We start from the raw sequence: 22,403 nt of genomic DNA, 5'->3' as shown, positions 1-22,403 counted from the left end.
TTCACTTTAACCTCTCAGTAAAGTCAAAACTTGCTGGGTCAGACACAGTGTTGACGGATGCAATATCCAGGTAGATCTAAAGGATTTTTTGTCACATTGCCAAGCCCTGATCTGAAGATATGCTCCTGGAAAATCCATTCAGTTTAAATCACCGTTGGTCCAGTGAAATCAATGGGATTACCTCAAAACTGGCCCAGCGTAACTATAACATGGACTCTGGCTGGAAATGCCAGCATGTCTTGACTGTATATTCCAAATGAGTAGACCTGATGCACTAGGGTGAGGGAGAAGGTAGAGGATGGAGTTGCAGGGTGCACAGCAACTCCCGAGGCCAGGAAAACATGAAATGGAATATTACTTTATTTTATCATAACTTGCCATTGCCTAAATGCCTACACAGCAAACATCTGCTTCTGTCCTTAGTTTATCTGTCCCTGGGTAATTATTAAGACAGCTGTGGTTACTGTGCTGATCTAAGGTACTGGGCAAACATTTTGAAACATTTAGCATTGCTTCATTTATGGCAGAAGGGAAGCCAAAATGACTTCTCTCGCTGTTCTCCACTATCAGTGTAACTATATGTGTTGGAACAGCCCAGGGCCAGGAAAATTAGATAACTGTTTTACAGAACAATGACTTAGTGTCAAAGCCCAAAAGTGGGTGTTGTTCCACCTTTCCTTTTTTTAATGGCACCATGAAATTAAAGGTATTTAAAAACAAGACCATAAATAATGAAAAATATTTGTCACTCTCTTTATATGTCACACACATTCCCACTACATATTTCCTTGTGCAGTGACTCCATTTCTCTTTCAATTATCTTTTGAAGCCTTCTTCTCTAACCCTTCTCTGATACAGATAAATTTCACTCCATCTTTAAGGGCAATGTGAGCTTGTAGACAAAAACCAGGATTTGTAACACAGAATCCTCAGGGCTACCTCCTGAACTTCCTTACAGCAGGAAGGGGTTGCAAGAGCACACAAATCCATCCTTGAGGGAGGCACAGGAGGAAGCAGAAAGTGTTATGTGCAGTGATGCAAGGAAGCAGAAAAGTGTTACATTTCTGTATCAGTAGCTAAATCACACTGCACCATGGATCAACTGTTGCCAGTTATGGCACTCTATTTCAGCAACAGAGATAAGGATTTCAAATTACTACTACCAAAAACCAGATTGTTCATAATAACTGGTACACAAAAGATGAAATAAAATCAAGAATCTGTCATTGAGTTTAGAAGGAATAATCTGGCACATGCACTATCTCACCTTTTCAATAGTTTGGGTGGAATTTAATAGAAAATTGTAGATTTTCCCCTTGCCATTTACCTGAATCTACCCTGAGAGCTGTTTAAGGTCAAAGAAAAAATTTGACTATAATAAATATTAAGAAGATCATCACATTTAATTAACTTCTAAAGTACTTCAGTCAGGCCTCTAACTGAACAACACTTTCCTTTTGAAGGAATATGGCAAATATCACCAGAGCTGAGTTTTGTTGCGTGGTTAAATTACAGATCCCATAATTCAAACATATTTCATAGAAACAGTGCCACGGCCTTTTGGTTGTCATGATACACAGAGATGAACAAAAGATCAAGGACAGACTACAGGCTCTGGAAATGGAGTTGCATGGGTCATGGAGAAACTCGGATGCAAACCAGCAGGACAGACACTGTACTTGGAGGGGGCAGGAACAGACCTGCATTAAGGATTTCAGCAGCTACAGGGGCTGGACAATCTAAAATGTCCTTCCTTAGAACAGCACATACATCACCTGCTGGCATAATCAATACCCAGCCAGGGCAGAAATTTCTCTGCACACAGACTGCCGTAGGAATGGTGAATGGCATTTGGTAGTCACATAAACCAGTTGCTGCTGGAAGAACAGATTCAAGGTATGCCATTTCATGTTTGGTATATTCTTTATAATGAGTAGGTGGATTCAAAGTTTTAATCCTGCTAGCAGGTGACCTTTTCAAAATTCTGTATTTTTACTGCCTATCAATTTTGTTTCTTTCTTCCAGGCTCCTGAGATTGTAATCAAAGATGAATAGGAATTGCCAGAGAATTACTGAATACTGAAAAAGCCAAAGCCTTAAAGATGGCTTTCACACAGTGTATGCCCTAATGCAGCCATGATATCTGATTTTTAATAGATCAGGTGCAAATATGCACATTAGCAAACTAAACAATGTAGTAATATCCCCAGAGAACAGGTTTCATCGATTAAATCATAAATATAGTATCTTATTATGCTTTTGGGGAAGCAGAAATATGAAAAGCAATGCATGCATTTTTGAATTATAAGAGGAGGGAATATTGGCAAATCTTTCAACAGCTGTTTATCATGAAAAAGAAGTTACAGTTACCATTCCCCAGCCATGCACTCTGAAAAACTAAAAACTGTACATTAATAAATTATAACAATGATGCATGAAGCTAATATAAAACTTTTGAAGGCGGTTTCTTAGTCCAGAGGGAGTTGTCAAATTTGCTATTTGTGACTTTAATGTTACTTGGAATTTCTTCTAGGGCACTTAAAACTCCTTTTGTGGCTCTTCATCAGCAGTTTCACAGACAGCAAAGGCCTTGACAATATACATTTTCACTTTCTGCATGGCTGACGGACTTCATATGCTATATCCAATTTAAGGGTAGAGCAGTAGATTACATTGCTAGAATATAGAGAGCCACTGCCATTGAGACTGAATCATTGCTGTTTATAGTAATTCTTACTATTTGGTTTTTGACAGCCCTTTGTGACTGGAATAAAAGATGATGCTGAGATTATTGTCAAGCTACTGTAATAGCTAGTAGTGCATGAAGTCTGCAGCAGATGGATGTGAACTTATGAGCTCTCAGATTCTCAACAGCCTTTCAAATGAGCAGTGTTCTTGGCCACGTGTAAAGCGACTGGCTTTGACAAACCCTTATTTCAGAAGATGAAATATTATTTCAGCCAGCTTTCTTGGTTCTATTGGAAATGTTTCATAGGGCTTAATTTGAGAGGTAGTTTAGAATTGAAGAAAACAAATTGATTTTCAGTTGCATGAGGTAAACTGTGTTACAGGTACATACAAGCTGAACAACAACAAAGTGACTTGACACAGTCTGAACGCTTCCACACGTGCTCCCCAGCCATTTCCATTACGATACACAATTGCTAGGTACCTTCCTTTGGCTAAAGTCGTAATTTTCCTCATGAATCCCACTAATTCACAGACCTTTAATCTGAAAAATAAGAGGCAATAGTAAAAATTTGTTTGGCATATGCTACCCCAGAAGGATTCCCTTAAAACACAAACAACTGCTATTGACTTGGATGCTGTTTTAGGTGTCAAGAACATGGATAGGCAGCAACCAGCTTGTATTGCTGCAGGAATGTCTTACACCTGATTTGTCTCACTAAAGACCCCTTAAAGAAGCACATTTCTCTCAGGTCACCAGTTTACTGATTCCTTCTGCAGTGCAAACCGAGTGTCCTTCATGCACAGCCAGCTGTTCATGCCAAAATGGGGCAACACAAGCCCACTGGAGTGAGCTGAGCTTCAGCAGTTCTCTGGACCCAACCAGTGCACAGCAACAGCCCCAAAGTCAAATGATAAATGTTCCAAAGGCTGGTTTAAAACTTCATCAGATTACTTCTTTTGTCAATATTTATTATCTTTGTATTAGGATCCATTACTCCTGCAAACCTCTTGCTCTGTTTTGCATACCATGATTCTTTCTTTATAATCTAGCATTACAGTTTGATCTTTTATTACATTGCTGCTGCTCAAGATTCTATAGTTAAAGTTGTGTCAGCACTTTTACTACAAATCCCATTTAAGAGGGCTTTATAACACAGCTATAAAGATGTACTACAGAATGAAAGGTGGTGTACAAAGTCTCAGCATGGGGCATTGTCTTTTTTTTATCACTTTTTAATAAACAAATTAGACTTGCTATTTTAAGCCTTTATGAGTGTAAAGCAATTCCAGTTTGTAGGTTATTGCCTATATAACGTGGCAATCAACCATTATTAAAAAAAAAGTAAAATGAAACAACTTATAAGTACTATGATTAAAACTGATTATGGAAAAAGTGGAACTTCGCAACAGTAAAGGCAGGCTTAAATATATATTTCCTTATGCAAGTGAGCTGTACACTGAGATTGTGCTGAGCTTTACAAACCCACTTTCCCCAAGGCAATGGGGGAATCCAGCTTGGGGTGCAAAGTGTGAACCTGGAACGAATTCCCCAGGAATTTCTTGTGCCGTGTTTGTGTTGCAAGGACACTGGTGCCCAGTGAGAGAACCCAGGGTAATGCATTCTTCTCTGCTCAAATGTCATTGGAGCTGGCTTCCTGAAAAAAGGTTTCCAAGTGCTGTCAAAGGGCAGGTTGCTCATGCTCCTCATGGATGTTGTGTGTTTTAATAAAATCATGCTGATGAGGGTCAATGAAGGCTCGAGAGTGCCTGTTTTGGGCTGTAGTTTCCCCTCATTACTTGCCCTTCTACACATAACTCAGTAGTGAGAACACTGTCGATCTGTTGTTCCTGCTTAGTCACATACAGCACTATGTTTCGAGGCTCTCTGCAAAACCCCACCATGGCTCAGAAGGTGCTACCTGGTTGAGCAGCTTTCCTTGATCAGCTGCTTCAAGACCCTGGGGTTTGAGGAACAGTCTCACAGCTTCTCATCGGTGACTCAACCCCCAGAATGAGGGCCCAGTAGCCAACTCAGGACCCACAGGCCTGGAATAACATGGAATATGGAGTCCAGAGGGACTGCCAAAGAAAGCTGGTCATACTGTTTGCAGTACTTGAACCAGCTTGGATTCCATCTTCCTGGAATTCTGTGTTGCACCCTGGAGACATCCTTAGATACACGCATTTCCCTAGACAGACTGGGTGATAGACCAACAGTGCCCCTCTAAGTCACTGCATCTGTGAGTTCACTCATGGCCCTGGATTTGGCTGTGGTGTGAGGAGGCTGGGAGAGCGGTTTCAAAGTATGCTGACTATAAAGGGCATTCAAATAAAAAAGGAGCACTGGCTGTGTGCGTGGATGGCTGTTATCTCCAAATACTCCATAGTAAAACTCCAAAGCATCTCACGGTGTCTCTATGCTGGGACCAGATGTAAAGGCAGAGCTGCACCTGTGAATGTCCTGGATGAGACAATTCCAATACCAAGGGGGAACTGCACCAGCACAAACTGCAGCCCAGGCTGCTCATACCTTCCAAAGGCTTCGGGTGCTCCTCAGCTGCAGTATGTGCTGCCAGAGTCTTGGCTATTAGCACTGTTACAAGTGAGGCAACAGATGTGCTACTGCCTGCAGTGCAGGGAGCTCTAAAGTCCAGGTTCCGCTGGCTTTTACTGAATCATGGATCTGAAGTCATTTTAAAACATTAATATCTTGCACTCAGTGAAAATGGGGCTGTCTTGGATTCTGATCATGCAGGCGCTACACAGATAACTTCACACATGGGACTTCTCAGAGCTGCCTAAATTACAGTATGTTATTACAAACTCCAGTGAAGGCTGGCACAGAAATCAGGAATGATTTTTAAGAACAGACCACAAATGCCAAAGGAATAACTACAGGCAATGAGGGGAAAAAATTAAAAATCAGGTTTTACAATGGCGCTAGCCACATATTAACAGAAGATCTCTTGTTGTCCTTCTCATAATTACTGTGTATTAAAAAGAATTCATATACTACAACTATGCCTTTAGAGGAGATGAAACTTCAATTGTCTGCACACAAAATAGCTGTGATGTATTTAAATAACCTTTTAACAGATGAATATTAAATATATTTTCCAGTATACCTGGGAAGGAATCACTAAATAGTAATCCTTTCCTAAATATTTAAAACACCAATACACTGCTTAGGCTAACAATGTATTTCTACCAATTTAAATGGCTCTGTAATAATTTAAAACAACCTTAAGTACTGAACGTAGAACTGCACAATCACCTCCCAGTGACCCTGGGTTTTTCCTCTTTTGCAAGGAAGGTTGCTGGCAGCAAGGTTGTTACACGAACTGACAAAACCAAGTGGAGACAGCGAGCTGTGCTTATTTAAGTCTCTATTCTTCCATGCCACTCAGCTTCAGTCCTGGGCCTGGCAAAACATCATCAGTATTCTCTGCCTCTTTTAACTAAAGGAAGCAAATCAAGAACCAGACAGGCTAATGGGAACTGAACCTCATTTCTTGGCCTCTCGCTCAACCTGGGCAGCCAAACGGAAAGCAGCCACTTCTGCAGGCCCCGCGCTCCCCTTGCCAGCTGGGAAGGCGAGCAGCTCCCCGCTCCCGGCTCCGCGGCAGGCAGCACGCAGACTGCTCTCCCGGCTGTGCGCGCCGCGAGCCAGCTGGGAATCTGACTGCTTCTCCAGGTCTCCTGTCCACTTGCCAAACTGAGTCTGCAGGGCTCCTTTTCCACTTGCCCCAGCCAGTTAGGAGGTGATCTATAGTGCTATTATCACGGCTAGCTAAACAGGCCAAAAATCTCCACGCAAAAATGAAATTTTGGTAAGGTTCCACAAGAAGGGGGACCAAAAGAAGAATTTCCTAAGGAAAGGGCATCCTCTGCACCCTTTCTGAGTTCCCTGTGAGTTGAGTCACATTTAGGGGCTGTATTTCCAACCCTTTTCCTGTTAGCACTTAATCTAAGGCATATTCAACTAGAAATACCAGAGACATGTTAGAGGTAGGAAACTGAAAAAGCAACAGCTACTGACTAGAGCTGGCTGAAACATTTTCAACAAAACCTGAAACCCCATGAAACCCACCTCGTTTCATATTTCACTGCAACTTGAAACTCAAACCAGATTTGTTGAAAGGTTCTCTGAGGATTATGGTTCCAGTCACAACTGGCCAACCCATTTATAGTACACAACTTTTTTAGTCAAATTGGGGGCCAGTACAGCTGGGCTCAGTTTCACAATTCTGAGACCTAAAGGAGAAGGGCAGCTTGTCCTGCACACTGTCCTGAGTGGCCTTGCCAGACTCTGAGCCCCGGGAACAGCCCCACCTCCCTCACACAGACATGCAATGGCAAGACAGGGCATATCCCCTCTTTTCCACTTCCTTATGGGATAACCAGACAGTTAAAAGACCCTCCGAGATCAAGAGCCAGGGAATGGACAGGTACAAGGAAAGAAGCATCCTTCTTCCCCATCGGCAGAGCACAGGTTGCTCCTGCCATACACAGGCCACAGCAGCCTGGTCTTGGGCCCATTTCTCTTCTTGCAGTTCATCCAAGATTAGGTTACTGCAATCACCTGAATTAGCTGCTGCATTGAGTTACTTGACAGATGCTTTGCATAAACAACTTCTGCCTCTGAACTCTTACAGACAGTTCTCTGTTGTCATTCATGCTCTGTCTGCTTCAGACAGCCAGCACAAATCAGGCCATTTCTGGTCAGTGAGTCACTGGTCATAATCTTTACTGTTTTAATTTTCCACTGCTCACACACACATAGGTGCTAGTAAACAAAAAAACCCACTCATCCAACCTCAAGTACACCCACAAGCCTCAAGTGCCCCAAATGGTCACAAAGAGCAAATACGCAATCATCCTGTCTGCACACAGATCATTTCACCAGCTTTAGTGGCGTGGATATTTAAAACTACCTTTTCCTTTTCCCTTCTTTCTTCTCTCCCTCTGTGCTTTTCCAGGTCTAGTTTGAGTTTTGTTGTGAAGCACTGGATTCATTCATACATCAAAGGGAAATTGAAGGCATCAGAGCCCACATAGACAGAAAACAAAGGCACTGTTTACAAGGCGGAAACTTGCTGAGAGAAGCAGCTGAGTTCTGCAACGCTCACCCACTGACTGCCCCCTTGGAGGTACATCAAACACCATTACTTGCTCCATACAGTCAAACATTTTTCTTTCAAAGACTCCTAATATAATGGATTATTTGTATTACTGTAGTAATGGAAAGTCTCAGCCCTGACCAGTGCCCTGTATGGAATACCTCTCCCTTCACTAAGTTTTGCTGGATGAGAAATAGTCCAGCTCTGTAGGCACAGAGGTCCCTGTGGGCTAATCTAGATGAAATTAGGCTGGAAGGAGCTACTTCCTGCCATAGTATCTCAAAACTAGGCATCCAGGTTAAGGATTAACCTTCCCTGGTTCAGGGTTTGTACTGAGTCCAGAAAAAAAAAGGACTTTTTATCCCAATGATTTCCTGCCATATTTATTATACACTTATTATTTGACCATATTTTTGAGGTCCCATCTTCTATTTCTCATTTAATAAATGTTTTGCTTTTTGAGCAGGGTCAGAAGAGACTCTGGCATGGGAAGGCACAGGCAAGCTGGCTGTTTCACACACAGAACTGCACTTTCCAAGCCAAGCGTGGAAAGCCATGGCATATTCAAAACCCATCTTCTCTCCATCTGGCAGAGCAGGAGCTCAGTATCCTTCCTATCTTGTAGTTTCACCAGCCACCAGCCTTTTTCCTTTAGCTGAGAATTATTAATTATTGTTAGAGTTTTGCTTTTGTGTGTTTGTTTTTGAAATGTTTTTGCTTGCATGCCAGGCTGCATACAACACACCCAGTATTCTGGAAATACAGCTGAGTCAACCAGCCTAGCGCTTCCCTTTGCTACACTAACCTCGTTCTTCATAGCTGACATAAAAAAGAGGGGATAAGTATTTTAAATGACACTCATCTCACAGCCTCCATACAGTATTAATATTTTTTCTTCATTCTGGATAAATGTTTTGGCAATTAAGTGAAAAAACACACGAAAATCATAACCTTGTTGTTCCACAACTACAGAGTGCCTTGGACTGCAGAAGTGCAGAGGACTTCCAGTCCTTCAGTCCTTTGCAAAACTTGGAAGAGCCCCTTGTGAGTCAGAAATTCTGGTTAGTAAGGCCAGGTTAGTATCAACAATAACAAAAAGCCCAGCTCTGATCACCACTCAGAGGAAGCAAACTCAAAGAACTGTAAGGATTTTGTTTGTACTATCAGTGCCATAAATGAGAACAAAGTGGAGGGCACATAGCTGCTTGTTCTGGAGAGCCTTTAGAAATCTGTTGCTAGTGTTTATTACACCAGATATATAATAATGCCTTTCCTATTAGGCTCGATTTTCTCCACACTTGGAAACACAAAACAGAGTGTTTAAACTCAAATAAATAGTTCCCTTTTAAAATGTGGGGGCAATAATTCGGATTACCGGATAATTGCTTTATTCTAAGAAACGCATATTTAAGTCCAGTCCACAGAATATAATTCCTAAGAAATATGTTGGACAACAGCACAAACCATGCCTGGGGCTGGTGACTGTTCACACTGAGAAGGGCATGGCTTGCCTGTGCCTTCTTTGGGAGAGCTGATTACTGTTTGCAGTGATGGGGATGTTGTGCTGGCTTCATTGTGCTAGGTCAGTGAGCAAGAAGATTTGAGGCTTATTCAGAGTTTTCACTTTCATTGGAAGCAAGATGCTACAAACAGTTATGAGGAGCAAATACAACAAAGGATGAAGAGGAATAAATGTTATTTCTAGAAAAAACTGTAAGCTAACAAAATAGCTTTTTCACAGTTTAATGATTCTAAAATAATCTGAAAGGTTTTAACAAAAATCGCCACCTTTGATCACAGAACCCCTGCTGTCCCTGTATGTGACTTCTGGTATCACAGCAGACATTTCTTTAAGGAGATATTCAGAGAAGAAGAGCATTTCACATGTTCATTAAACTAAGGCACTTGAAAAGCTATGGAGTGAAAAGAGATGCATGTGAAGATGATGCACTGCAAGCTAGAACAACTGGTGTAAGGAGAAGAGCAAGGGGGCAACCCAGCATTTTCAACTCTCTTGCTTCGTGAATTAGGTTCTGTAGCTGGGAGGGAGAACCCAAGCAGAGCTTGACTTACCCTCACTAAGAGACTGCTGCTGGACACAAAGGGGAGCAGCAGGCTGCTGGAGCAGTGGCACCCTGGGCCAGCACCTCAACAGCTGGATGTGCAGCTCCACTTCAGAGACAGACACACTCAGAGAAAGCAAAAAGAGGAAACTGGTTTTTGTTTCATCAGGAAAAAGTAATTGATATTGTGGGATTGTTAAGGGAAAGCTGAAGAAATCAAATTCTACCACATCAATATTCCTGTGGATGTCTAAAAAAAGCTTCCAAAAGCTTCAGGCCTACTTCACTCTATCCCGTGTTACAATCCCAAGAGCCTGACAATTAAGAAGCCTCTTTTCATTCCTCAGCAATAGAACTGTTCCTGGCCAGAGTGCCATGGGAAGAGCAGGAACAGAAGTGTGGCTCTGTGGAACCTTTGCCCCTCTGTGGCAGAGGACAGGGTAGGGGCACGTGTTCCCTCTTCTATCCAAAACATGGATGCAAACTCTCGTTCTCTCTTTTCAAATGTACACCCAAATCTTGCTCCATATGCATACCTAAAGCTACATAGGTAATCTCAGGTAGGTATTATAAGTATTTTTTGCTAATCATGGATGATATTCAAAATTCTCATTGCATCAGGAGTTCGACTTCCTGCAATCATTTCTTCTGTGATCTTTTACAGACTTTTACATTAAACCCCATGCTTTCTGTAACACTTGAAATAAATCCCATGTGAATCTGTTTTTCTTAAGACCAAGTTACTGCTTTCTATTAGGTAAAGAAAATGAAAAAATATCAAATTGTTTGAATCTCCTCAGTGAATACAGCATATACTGAGAAAATATGAAGTCATACATTGACTCTCCTCCCAAATTCTATTACTTGGCTAAAAAATCTGGCAATAAATATCTCAGTTATCCTATATATAAATACATAAAATCCATGTTTAACAAAGTTGCATTTATAACACTTACCATGGCTAATAAACATTTTAATTATTGATTTCAGCTGAAAAATTCCTGAGGCTGAGCATAAACAAAAGAAGTAAGTATCTGCCTCATGGTTAATGCTTTTATTCAAGTGTGGAGGTAAAGCTATAGATCCAAGAGATGGAAAAAGCAATTTGCTATTCTCACTCATATTTAGAACCCTGTTAGTAGATTTGTGGAAAAAAAGTCATATACTTCAAAAAAACTGGCCATGAATTAATGTTTATAGATTTTATTGCATTTTCCAGCTCTCTCTATTTTTATTCTTTATTCTTTCTAATAGTCTAAAAACCCTCTAGAATTATAGTTTTCTCCCTACAGATGCTGTCTTATTCTATTAAACAAACATCGATCCCTTGCTTTTTCCCTTCTTTGTTCCCCCCCCGTTTAGTTTCAAATGGATGTCAAATTATCTCAGATATTTTGTGTTTAACATCAACAACTTCATTTCACATGGGTCTAATATGGAGTCCATAATAATAATCATTACACTGCTGTATATTACAAAAGGCTTAATTTTTTTCATTGCATAATGTTTCCTTTCCTATTGATTTTGGGCTAGACTTGAGAAGCACAGCTTGCTGTCCATCATGGGCAGCCCTGCAGGGAGCTCCAACTGGCTCAGTGGGAAGTATCAGGGAGGAGGGAGAGCTGATGATCTGCTCCTCAGGACTATACCCAGCACACATAACCCTTCCCTGTGTACAGACCTGCTGGGCTGTTAAGAACATTAGCAGAGAGCAGACAAACATGTACTGATGGCTCTGCTAGCCTGACCAAAGGTACTGTCACCAACAGATAGGGGCACACGAAACTTCCAGTTGTTCCAGAGGGTCTGGAGCATACTGGGTTCATGCAGCACGGTTCACTTTCTTTGGCCATCGTGCTTGTGTTCTTTGTTTGGCAAAGAGCTTGTGCTGAAACTCAGTAAGAACAGCAGGAGCTGGCCCCAGCCAGGAGTGTGTGAGTCTTCCCAAATCCACCAGCACCAGCACTGGGACAGCTGTGTGGGGCATATCTATCCAGATTAGGAATCAATAGAAAACCTGATGTGGGGTGCCCCCAGATACACATGTTCTAACAGCTGAGGTTGTACTGAAACATCTTTTCTTATATGAGAATCAGATCAGGGCAACTGAGTCTTCATATGAAATAAATGTATCATGTTCCTGGGCTTTTGTTATTTTTATGATATTATGCCAGGTATGATGATCTCCATGAAGAGAGAGTGCACAGGTTGCTGAAAGTCTAGTTAGACAAAAATTCCAGGATTAGCACCTGCCCCATAGAAGTTCTCCTCCTCTTTTAATTTTATTTTCACTAGAAAGGAATTTCTATATGACTGAAATCTTTTGCATTACATTTTTCCTAGTCAGAGAGGACAAGTTTAGTTCACTATTGTCTTGGTCACAGATGTGCTGGTGTAACAGGATGAAATGACTGGAGAATCAGACCTCAGAATGTTTCCTTTCCACTCCTTTTTCTGCACGATTATTTTGAACTTATTTTGTGACAAGACAAAGACAACAATGCCCCTGGATTCACACTGACAAAACTCCACTGACTTCAGCAGTTAATGCTCGTTTAGTTGTTATTAAGTGCCCCGAGGGTGATATAAAGTCCACACCTAACATCTGAAACACATTCCAAGATCAACAATAGCAGTCACCAGATAATTTTCTTCTCTACTGAAGGTCGCTCTAAACTTTAAATGCTTCTCTTCACCTCATGTTACACACATTACAAATGACTGTTAAGCTCTTATAAGCTTAAATCCATATACTCCAACTTTGTACCCAGAAGACAATTTACAGATTATAAAAGGCAGGTACCTCTTTTGCAGCACACCTGCTCTTTTTACAATTCAGTCTGAGAGAAAGAGAAACAACTGGGAGTTGGAAGACCCTGATACCAAGGATATACTGATAATCAGTGAAAGGAAAAGGTGGATCTTTAAAAAAAAATTACTTTTAAAAACGACTGAAGACAAGCTGACAGGAACACCAGATATGGTGGCCACTCTGATGGCTTGGGAGAGACACTGTCCCACTGCCCAGGTAGCACAAGCAGCACACGTCCTGTTGTTACTCGGCAGGTGAGCACACGTGAGCCGGGACCGTCGGAAAGTGCTGAGCTGCTGCGCACGCAGCCCCAGCAACCCCTCGCGTTCCCCCAGTGCTGACACTGCGCTCCTTCTGCACTGGTTTCTTTATGCACCCCTCCCACAGGGCTGCCCCAAGAACCCCAGGCCATGCTTTGGGGCACAGGCGGCTTTTGCAACACACAGGCACCACCCAGCTCTTGCTAAGAATCCTCCTGAGTCCCGCCGGCACCCAGCTCTGCTTAGCTGCCGCTGCACTGGCCTCCAACAGGGAATAAAATGTTGAAGTACAGCATCCTAATCGTAAGCACTCACACAAAGTCATGATTTTTAAAAATAAAAGTAGGTTGAGAATTTCTGGAAAGGTGTGACAAATAATTAGTTACCTATGTCCATTCTCTAAAAGAAATATATTCCTGTGTTTTCTCTAGTGAAATACTTACCATTCCATAATCTCACTTCATACTTGTTCATAGGACTTAGGTCAAGGAACTAGACAAACTTTTGTTGTTGTTGAAGCAAATCACAAACTACTTGTAATTCTGTTAGAAGTTCTCTTCCCTTTAAATAGTTGAAGGCATTTATTATTGAACTTTCTGCTTTGACAGAATTTTATTAAAAGAAATTGATTTTACTAGCTCAGACTATTATATTCTGCTGAAGGATAAAGCATCATACCTAATTTCGGTTCCTGATTTTTGTTAACAATATTTTAAGAAGTTCAATAAGCCATTGACTGAATTATCCAGTGTCACAAGTGCTATTGCTTTAAAAGGTTATAATCTTCTTTGTAATCAGATTTCAATATACTAGAAATTCTATACAAAATAAAAACTTACGTTTAAAATATTCTTTCAGGAAAATTACATTTTAACAACTAAACACAGCAATATGTTAGATTACATTTTGAGCAGAATGTTTACCTTTCACTGAGTTTCTTTGCCAGCTGTGTCAGCATTGACTATATAAAAAGTATTAAAAGGAGCTGTTTATTTTTTTTAATTGCCACACTCATGCCAAAAAACACAATGTGTGGGCTGGAAGCAGAGTGCTGGGAGCAATATTATTCATGTTAAAAACAGTTGCCCGATTTGCTTTCTTTGAAAATTAGGATACTATAAATAGGAGCCCAGCGGGATTTGTCGATTGCAAGTTATGTTCTAAAAGCTGCTAGGATGAAACTTTTGAAAGACTTACAAAAGATAGAACAGTTACATTACTGCTTGTCATCTACCTTTGGTCTGCATTAGACCTTTATTTTTGGAGAGTTATGTATTCAATATGGATCTACCCTATTTCTATGCATATGTCAAAATACTAGATTTTTAAAAGAAAATTTCCATAAAGATTTATTTGTTTTTTATATCTTTCAATAAACCAGCTATCTTAACTCACTATTCTGTTAATCATCATTATAAATGTTGTATTGCCAAACACATATCAATTCTTTGTTGCTTGCTTTGCAAAAATGCTTCTCCACAAATCACCTTTGAACAACTCAGAAATTATGATATAATAATTCATCACAAAAAAGTGGTGTCAAGCCACCGTCCACAACAGTACCACAGCTGTCCTTCCCTTTGTTTCCTTGTACTTTAGCACTTTGGTGTGTCTCCTTTTTTGCTTGCTTTACAGATGACCTGAGGCATGCTTCCAAAAAAAAAACCCAAACCACCAAGCACTACCAAAAACCCAAGGAACCAACAAAGCCCCAAAACACATGAAACCCTTATATGAGTAACAAAGCAAGAAGAAACTATTGCAGAGATTTTATCAAGCACTTTCTTTTCTATGAGAAATTATACGTGACATTCACCATTAGAAAGCTGGCATTTTGATCTGCATTTGGAACGGGAAGCAGTGGGAGCTACTGGGATATGCTGACTTTTTAACAGCAAATACAGGGAAAGAAATAAAAGATAAGCTGCTAGGTTGACTCTGAGAAAAGGGCCAACAAAGCAATGACACAGCTTTTAAAACCTACTTAAATTCCTAGCTTTGCCCACTGAATTCTGTTGAGTAAAAAGAAACCATTTTTTCTAAACACTTCAGTGTTTCTCTTTAAGAGAAATAACTTTTACACAAGCACTTCCATGCTGTGCTGCTTACATAAACCACACATCTTTGAAAGTGGTGTGGGATTTTGGTGTCCATCTTAAAGCATGAAGCAAACAGCCTGATGGCCATTTTCCTGAAGGCACAGCCTTTCATCAGGAATGGACCCTGTTCAGAGGAGGTCCAGCTGAACTGCTTGACAGTGCTCAGACGCTGACAGCCAGGCTCGGTGCCTGTCTGCAGGTCTCCTTGCAACTCCTCCGTTCTCTGACTGTGCGTGACCTTTGAGTTTACTTAACTCCACCGCCTCAAACTTGGTTCAGCCCGACATCTCGACTGCAGCACTCAAGTTTCAGAAGACAACAGCAGCAAATGGGAAGAGAGGGGAAGGTGGGAAAGAGAGATGCGCTAATAGAAGAGAGGAACATTGCATTCAACACTGTTCCAACAAGCTTTTAACGAGTGCCATATTTTCCTTTGTAAATTAAGTACTTCATGATATGTATCACACTGCCACCCTTATCTAAAGACATTTGCTGTCCTTATCTGAAGCTTTTCTTAGTAGAATTGTACTTGAGTAAGAAACAAAGAGCTCAATCTGACTTAAAAAAAAAAATATTTAGCATTAAGAGGTAATAATTATCTTCTGTCCACCATAAAAATTCAATCAAACTATGAAAGCCTGGTTTATCCTATACAAACCATGGAGAAACAATTAAGAGTGTGACAAAAAGCCATTGCATTTCTCAGGAGAGCTGACCCTGTTCCAAGGATAAAATGATAACTAGTGTCCTGAGTCCAGCTCTGTGACCTTCTGGAGCTGGAACTTTCAATGATGTCAAATTAGCTGCGTCACATGAGCTGGCTTTGTGAGTGAGGCTGGATCAATGCAGTGCATTTCACTGATGATGACACTGATCTAATCAATCTCAGTCACTCAATGGACAGCAATGAGGTTGTGAAGTAAGCACAAAAAAAAAGAAAGCTGGGAGCTGGCATTGTCAGGGTTACCTAGAGGCTCCCCATTTGTGCTTTTCCTTTAAATGCTAATTTTAAAAGATGAAAAAATAACACTAAGTAGCAATTTCCTAGAAGGGGTTTTGTCACATCTATTCAGACTTCCATTCTGCTTGCCAAATTGCAACCTGATGTTCAATAATGCTGTTTTTGACACTTCTGTGTAATAAAAGTGAAGATCCTTCTTTGCTCAAGGATGTCTATGACACTTTTGACACTTCTCTCCCAGAATTTCAGGCAGCCCAGATGTTCTTTGCATTAAGAAGAGCAGCCACAGCTGCCACGGAATGTCAGAAGATACTGGGCTCTAGGCAAAAGCAGCAAAGGGCATCTTTCCTCTTTTTAAGTGAGGAGAAATTTTTGGAGAGCAAAACCTTTCAATTGAAAATTAAAGCCTCAGAGGGACTTTGTAGGCAAGAGACATTGCATTTTCACTGCTCATGTTTCAAGGTAACTCAGAATCACTACAGAGCAGCTGTTTCCACTTCTGTTCAGAAAAATATTCCTTACCTCTCTGTGGCAGCATGGCATTACTGTATCTGCTGGACACCTGGGTGTTGTGATACAGGCAAAAATGAAATAACAGTAGGAGGTCCTGGTGATAGACTCAAGACTTGATTTCTAGGGACTCACTAGGGTGCAAGATCTACTCACTCCTGGATTGTTTGGGCTTCTCAAGACTTGAATCCAGGGATTCACATTCACGAGTGTCTCCTTCCACAGGAGTGACAGTTGAAGCAGCCTTGGCTACATGATGTCTCTGTACCCCAGGATTCTCTGCAGCTGGACTAAAGAAAGTGTCTGAAGACCACATCATGTTCCTGGGAAAAAAGTGTCCCTGGGTAGAACTGACCATATTTTCAGCATCATCTTCCTTATTTCTGTCCTTGTTCTGTCCCCAGAACAGATGCTGGTTGGACTGAGTCATAAACTGGACTGTGTTTCTCCTTTATTTTAAACATACGTAGGTTCTGCTCTTTAACACAGGCCACACAAGCAGTGGTTCTGTGCACAACAAAGAGATCTAGGATGCAGGGTTCCATGGGTAGCTCCCTCAGAAGAAACTCTCTAAATTTAAACTAAAGCCCCAGGGCTCACACGAGGCATGGCTCCTGTCTGTGGGTGGGCTGACGAGTCACGGTGTTTCCCTTCATCCTGCTGCTCTTCAGCTCCATCTCCTGGAGTCACCCACTGCATTGGGAGAGCCACCTTCCCACACCACGTACTGCCCTTACAGCAGGAACAGGTTAGCAGAGAGTCTAGTTAAAAAGCTTCCTCTGAGGAAAAAAAAAAAAGTGTGCTGGAAATAAAATTTTTAATTTGGAAATTTCAGTGCAGGGTTCTATTTTTGAGTACTTGCAACAGAAGTTTCTCTGCTGGAAGGATTTTTATTTATTTTGTTTGCTACAGAAATCTGTGTGATTAATACAAATTTTAAAAGGCTTAAAACAGCTCAGAGAGCTGTTATTTATACTCTTTTATATATACTCCAAAAGTTTAAGGTGGTCTCATCATCTTCCTTAAAATAATATGAAATGGAATTGTATTTTTTTTTGGAGAAGTCACTGTTAAGTCTTTTCTGGCATATCCAGGGCACAGGAATTTCTTAAACAACATCTTACTGGGATTACTCCTTGCCTGACCTTCCTCTGTAGCTGCATGGTGAGCTGACAGCTGCAGGGTCTGTCGGGTTTAGGTTCTGGTTATAGACACAGCAGGAAGAGCAGCAGCCAAAGCGAGTAGTGGGGAAAATTAATGTTTTTGGGTGCTGCCAGAACAGAGTTCCTGTAAAACTCTTATGTAGCATCCACAGAGTAGTTCCTGTAAAACTTGTGGCATCCATACTGTGATTTTTGTGCTGTGCTGCCAAGCCAATTTTCAAGGAGCCATCAGCCTACCCAAAGAAAGGCAATGAACATCAGCACGCGGTGTTGCACCCTCCCACCAGGCCCTAAATGATACCTGAGATCGCACCTGGCCCTCCAGCCCTCCATGCTCCTCCTGATCAGACAGCTGTTAAGGAAGACAGGACCACTACCTAACACCTTATTCCAAACCCAGACCAGCAATGGCCTGCAGCTGACCCAGGAGAGCTGCAGGGCCTGAGCAGGTTGACTTTTTGGTCCGTGCTGCAAGTTTTTGTCCATGTTTGGGGCAGAGTGCTACAGACCCACGAGGGATGATGCTACTTTAGCACCAGTTGCCATGTTGTCTGCTCCTTTCCTAGACATGTTCCCTAGTGTGTGTGTCACTTTCACAGTCAAACGCCACTGGACACAGAGTTATGGCAGTGATTACTATGGAAAATAAGAAACACAAGGACAAATCATTTTAACTGAAGCGTCAGCAATGGAAAATGGCAGTCATCCTTAAATGTCACAGTGCCTCCCAGTTGGGCCTGGGCTGTGAAAGGGGGAAAGGACTCCAGAATTGCAGAGATCCATTATCCTCAGTGGCTCAGGAGGACAAGCTCATTAGGAACTATGGCTTCATTAGGTAGCGAGAGCTGCCCTGTTGTCAGGTATGATCTATTCCTTATCTTGGATTGTGCCACAGATTTTCTCTCCCACATCCCAACCACAATTGACTACCACACCTCGCTGCTTTTGGTGATGGAGCGTAGATCTTGCTTTAAGAATTATAAGCTAGAGTTTCAGTAATACCACAGGAAAATCTGCTAAACATTACTCAGTATAACCCATGTGCAGCTATGCCCTTACTTCTCTCTGGTATGGGATCAGTTGCCAAATGGCTGCAAATAGCAGCAGCACCCATTACAGGGCTAATCTGTGCTCAGGGATTGCCCCCACCTGAGTGCACAGTAGCAACAGAAACACTGAACCACACCTCTGCAATATATATTTACCCTTGAAGAGATGCAACATGTATTTACCATTGAAGAGATGCCCACATTTACAATGTAAATCGAATAGTAAAATGAAACCACAAAAAACAATTAAAAATACTATTTTAAAAAGTCACTGTTTTGGACATGCTGGAGGCTACAGGGAAAAAGGCAGGGCACTACTTTTTTCTATGGAAATCCTTTTTCCTTTAAAACTTGTTTTTTTAAAGGCTACATAAATCAGCATTTAATCTCTCATTTTGATATACAGTATTTACAAAGAATCGAAAGAGTCAGAAACAATAATATCTTAGAAAGTTCTATGTTATTTCTTAGGCTTCCAAAAGAAGTGCTCAAATATAATTGCTTAAAGTAAACTTCAAAAGACTCAATACACCAGCAGCTGCGGCAAATACATGGCTTTTTCTATTTTAATTATCTGTTTCTTCTAATAGGTTTTACAAGACTTATATATGAATAGAGATCAGAGGGAGAGACAGATTTTATATTTTACCTACACTATTCTGAAAATGGGGTAATAATTACAGAAATGGCTGAAGCTTGCATGGTGGTTTGTTTGTACAAGAGAAGAACTCCCCCAGTGTTTCTCTTCCCTGAGTTCAATGATTAACTCCACTTAAAACCCAATCCTTGTGTGTCTGTTGACAAAAATCTCTGCAATATAAAAGATTTAATAGCAATACTTGGCATAAAATATTTTGGCAAAATGAACCAAATATCACATCAAACACAGTTGAAAGGCAAACCTCCCAGCCAACAGAGCGGTTTTATCAAACTCCAGATTCCAGTGCTCTTTTATTGTGGCAAACTCAAAATTACTTGTGTCTTATAGAATTTCTTTGGTCAAGGTGAAAGCACTTAAGATATTGTTATTTGTCTTCTTCGCAGAGATGTTGTACATATTCAATTATGGCAAGACTCTCTGCTTCCTTGCTCGAAACTCTAAAATATATTGCTGTCCTGTTTCACAAAATTTAAAGCTGTTGCGATGAATACACAACTTTCATTTGGAGTTAAAAAAAAAAACCCCAAACCTTTCACGCCTCATTTATTTAGAAGCTCTTTGCCTTATCACTGCTCTAGCTATTTAAAGCACTGCTTTGCTGTTTATCAAAGCCAACTTTCTTCTTTCGCCTTTACATTTTTAAAGAAAAAAAATTAAAAAGCAACCTTTCCACTGACATTATTCTCATAACACATACCAAATTGATTTGAAAACATTAGATTTGCCAAATTTCCCCTACGTGGTGAACTGGAATCTAAATATGGCTTCTTTATTTATGTAAGTAGAGGCTTATTTATTCAAGAGAAATTTTTGGAGGATTTTTGTAGTGAGTATAGTGAGAGCAGGTAAAATATTTGAATTTTTTTTGTTGTTGTTGTTTTTTGGAACATCAATTTTCAGGTTAATTTTTGGACATATAATTGAACATAAAGTTAATTATCTGTTTACAAGGACTCCTTTGATGTGTGGTTCTCACTGGAGTGTGTGCCCAGCATCACCCCTGGGTGGGAGAGAGTTCCTGCACTGACCATCCTCAAGTGGCCTCCAGCAGTGGCCAGAGCTCTGGGCCGTTTCATGGAGGCTCCTCCATGCATGTCCACCAACGTGGCCAGAGGGAACCCGCAGGATTGGGGAATTCCCTCACCCAGAGGGAGCTTTTGGCCCCTGTTTGTTACAAGAGGTGGAAGTCCAGTTAGAAATGCATCCCATAAACTGGAAATAGGATCTCAGCAAAAATCTCCATTTTCACTTATTTTCAAATTCTCAAAACCTGCTGGGCTGTTACATGAGTCCTGCACATATTTTAAAGTTCGAAGGAAAATCCCTTTGGAATTTTTTATGTTGTGAAAATGGCTGATGTTGGGAGCCTTACATTCACCTGGGTTATTTACCCCATGGCCAAAACTCCAACACCGCTGTGCCTGAGCCCTCCTGCAGCAAAGGCAGAGCCCCAAAGTGCTGTGATCAAACGCTGGGATCCTGACTGGGGCCAGGTGAACAGTCCCCACTGAAGCAAAGGGACACGAAATTGAGCCAGAGGTAATAGAAATTTTTAAGACTCCATGGATCCTGCAGAGAGCCCTGCACGAAGTCAAAGGCCTGTCTTTCGGGAGTTAATTGAAAAAAGTCCAATTGTTTTTTAGCTGAGCTAACACCACAGAGGTAACGAATTCCACCAGCAAACACATCCGTGCTACCAGAGCACCAAAAGCATTGCACACCTCCCCTGAAATGCTATCTTGTCAACGAGCTGAAACTACATCTGCTCACTGCTCCCCTCCTTTCACACCCATTTCTATCCTGTGCTCTTGTACTGACTACGGGCACAAAGATCAGGTAATTCCTAACCAATTTCCCTTGTGCACACAGGAGCCCATCATCTCTCCCAGCTACAGGGTATCATGTACATATTGTCTCTTTTGTTCATTCCACCACAATTCACATAATTCTGTAGTTTAAAATTGCTCCTAATTAGTACACACTAATATAAAAATAAAAGAAAAAAAAAAAAAAAAACGTTATGAGTATGCAATTAAACTTAGAAAACAGACCAGAGGGCAAATGCTTAATCCTTTATAGACACACTGGTGTAAATGTGCAGTTGACTTCTGACATGGGTGGAATACCTCCAAATTTATACTGGCAGAAAGGAGACAATCTAGCCAGCAGTTCCTAAAATAAATAATTGAAATAATAGCTCTTGAAAATCATATCTGTGAAATAGATAAAAATATTAACACGTTGCAAGATCTCCAGACAAATCGGGCAGGATTACACTGCAGTTAGAAGTGATATTCTAATGAAAATATAGACATGAGTTTAGTTTAAGTGGGACATAAGTCTCTCAAATATCAAACCTTCTTTTCTCTGCAAGAAATATCTGTGTATTTTCAGTACCTGCACTGGTCTGTGCAATGTGACATCTATTTTTCGTACAGATGTGAAAAACTGGGATGATAGAATTGGTTCTGAAATTGTTTCCTACCAGAGGTGTCCTATTCCACTAAAAAGGATTCAGTTTCTACTTGAATTCTGTTTTAGGCTAAGTCTTGTTTCATTTTATTGTTTATGTTAAGGTGCAAACTTGCACTAATATGAGCTGGTATTTTCACAAGAGCTGTAATATTCTGCCCTTTAGTTATCATAAAATTCTGCATTCTGCACATGTCCTCAGTTAATGTGAATTATTTGTTAGCTGTTAGGTGGATTTATGCTTTTCATCTTAGCCTGAACTTCCCTCATGAGCATTCAGATAAATTATTTTGAAGGCATTCAGGAGCTAAGCATCCAATGGTATTATGTTAATAGTACACAGTATCTACATACATACATCAAATGACTGTGCTATAGTTTACCAAATATTTTGCTTTATTATATAAATACGAGTCTTAACGCCAGTGCATGAGTTCCTTTTTCTCCTCAGTGTTTAAGATTATTCTGAAGTCCCACTGATGCCCTAATTGAGGTTAAGCATGTGCCTAAGTGCTGCCTGAGATGGGTTCCTATTCCCCAAC

At 40.8% G+C, this 22,403-nt stretch overlaps 1 protein-coding gene and 1 long non-coding RNA gene across 2 annotated transcripts in view; one reads left to right on the top strand and one right to left on the bottom strand.

Annotated features, from left to right (window-relative positions):
• Positions 1 to 22,403, bottom strand: part of SEMA6D (semaphorin 6D) — a 216,845-nt gene that overhangs the window by 101,742 nt on the left and 92,700 nt on the right. The gene's annotated exons all lie outside the window — the stretch shown is intronic.
• LOC121669721 lies at positions 1,807 to 11,921 on the top strand. Its single transcript, XR_006017879.1, has 3 exons — positions 1,807 to 1,896; positions 7,671 to 7,841; positions 8,278 to 11,921. It is a non-coding gene; the product is annotated as an uncharacterized LOC121669721 (long non-coding RNA).

The sequence above is a fragment of the Corvus kubaryi genome, unplaced genomic scaffold (assembly GCF_017639235.1).
Source record: "Corvus kubaryi isolate FWS band 111438036 unplaced genomic scaffold, C.kubaryi_AGA036_p1.0 37394, whole genome shotgun sequence".
NCBI classification, from domain to species: Eukaryota; Metazoa; Chordata; class Aves; order Passeriformes; family Corvidae; genus Corvus; species Corvus kubaryi.
The sequence above is the reverse complement of the archived record's forward strand: the minus strand, read 5'-3'. Positions and strand labels throughout refer to the sequence as shown.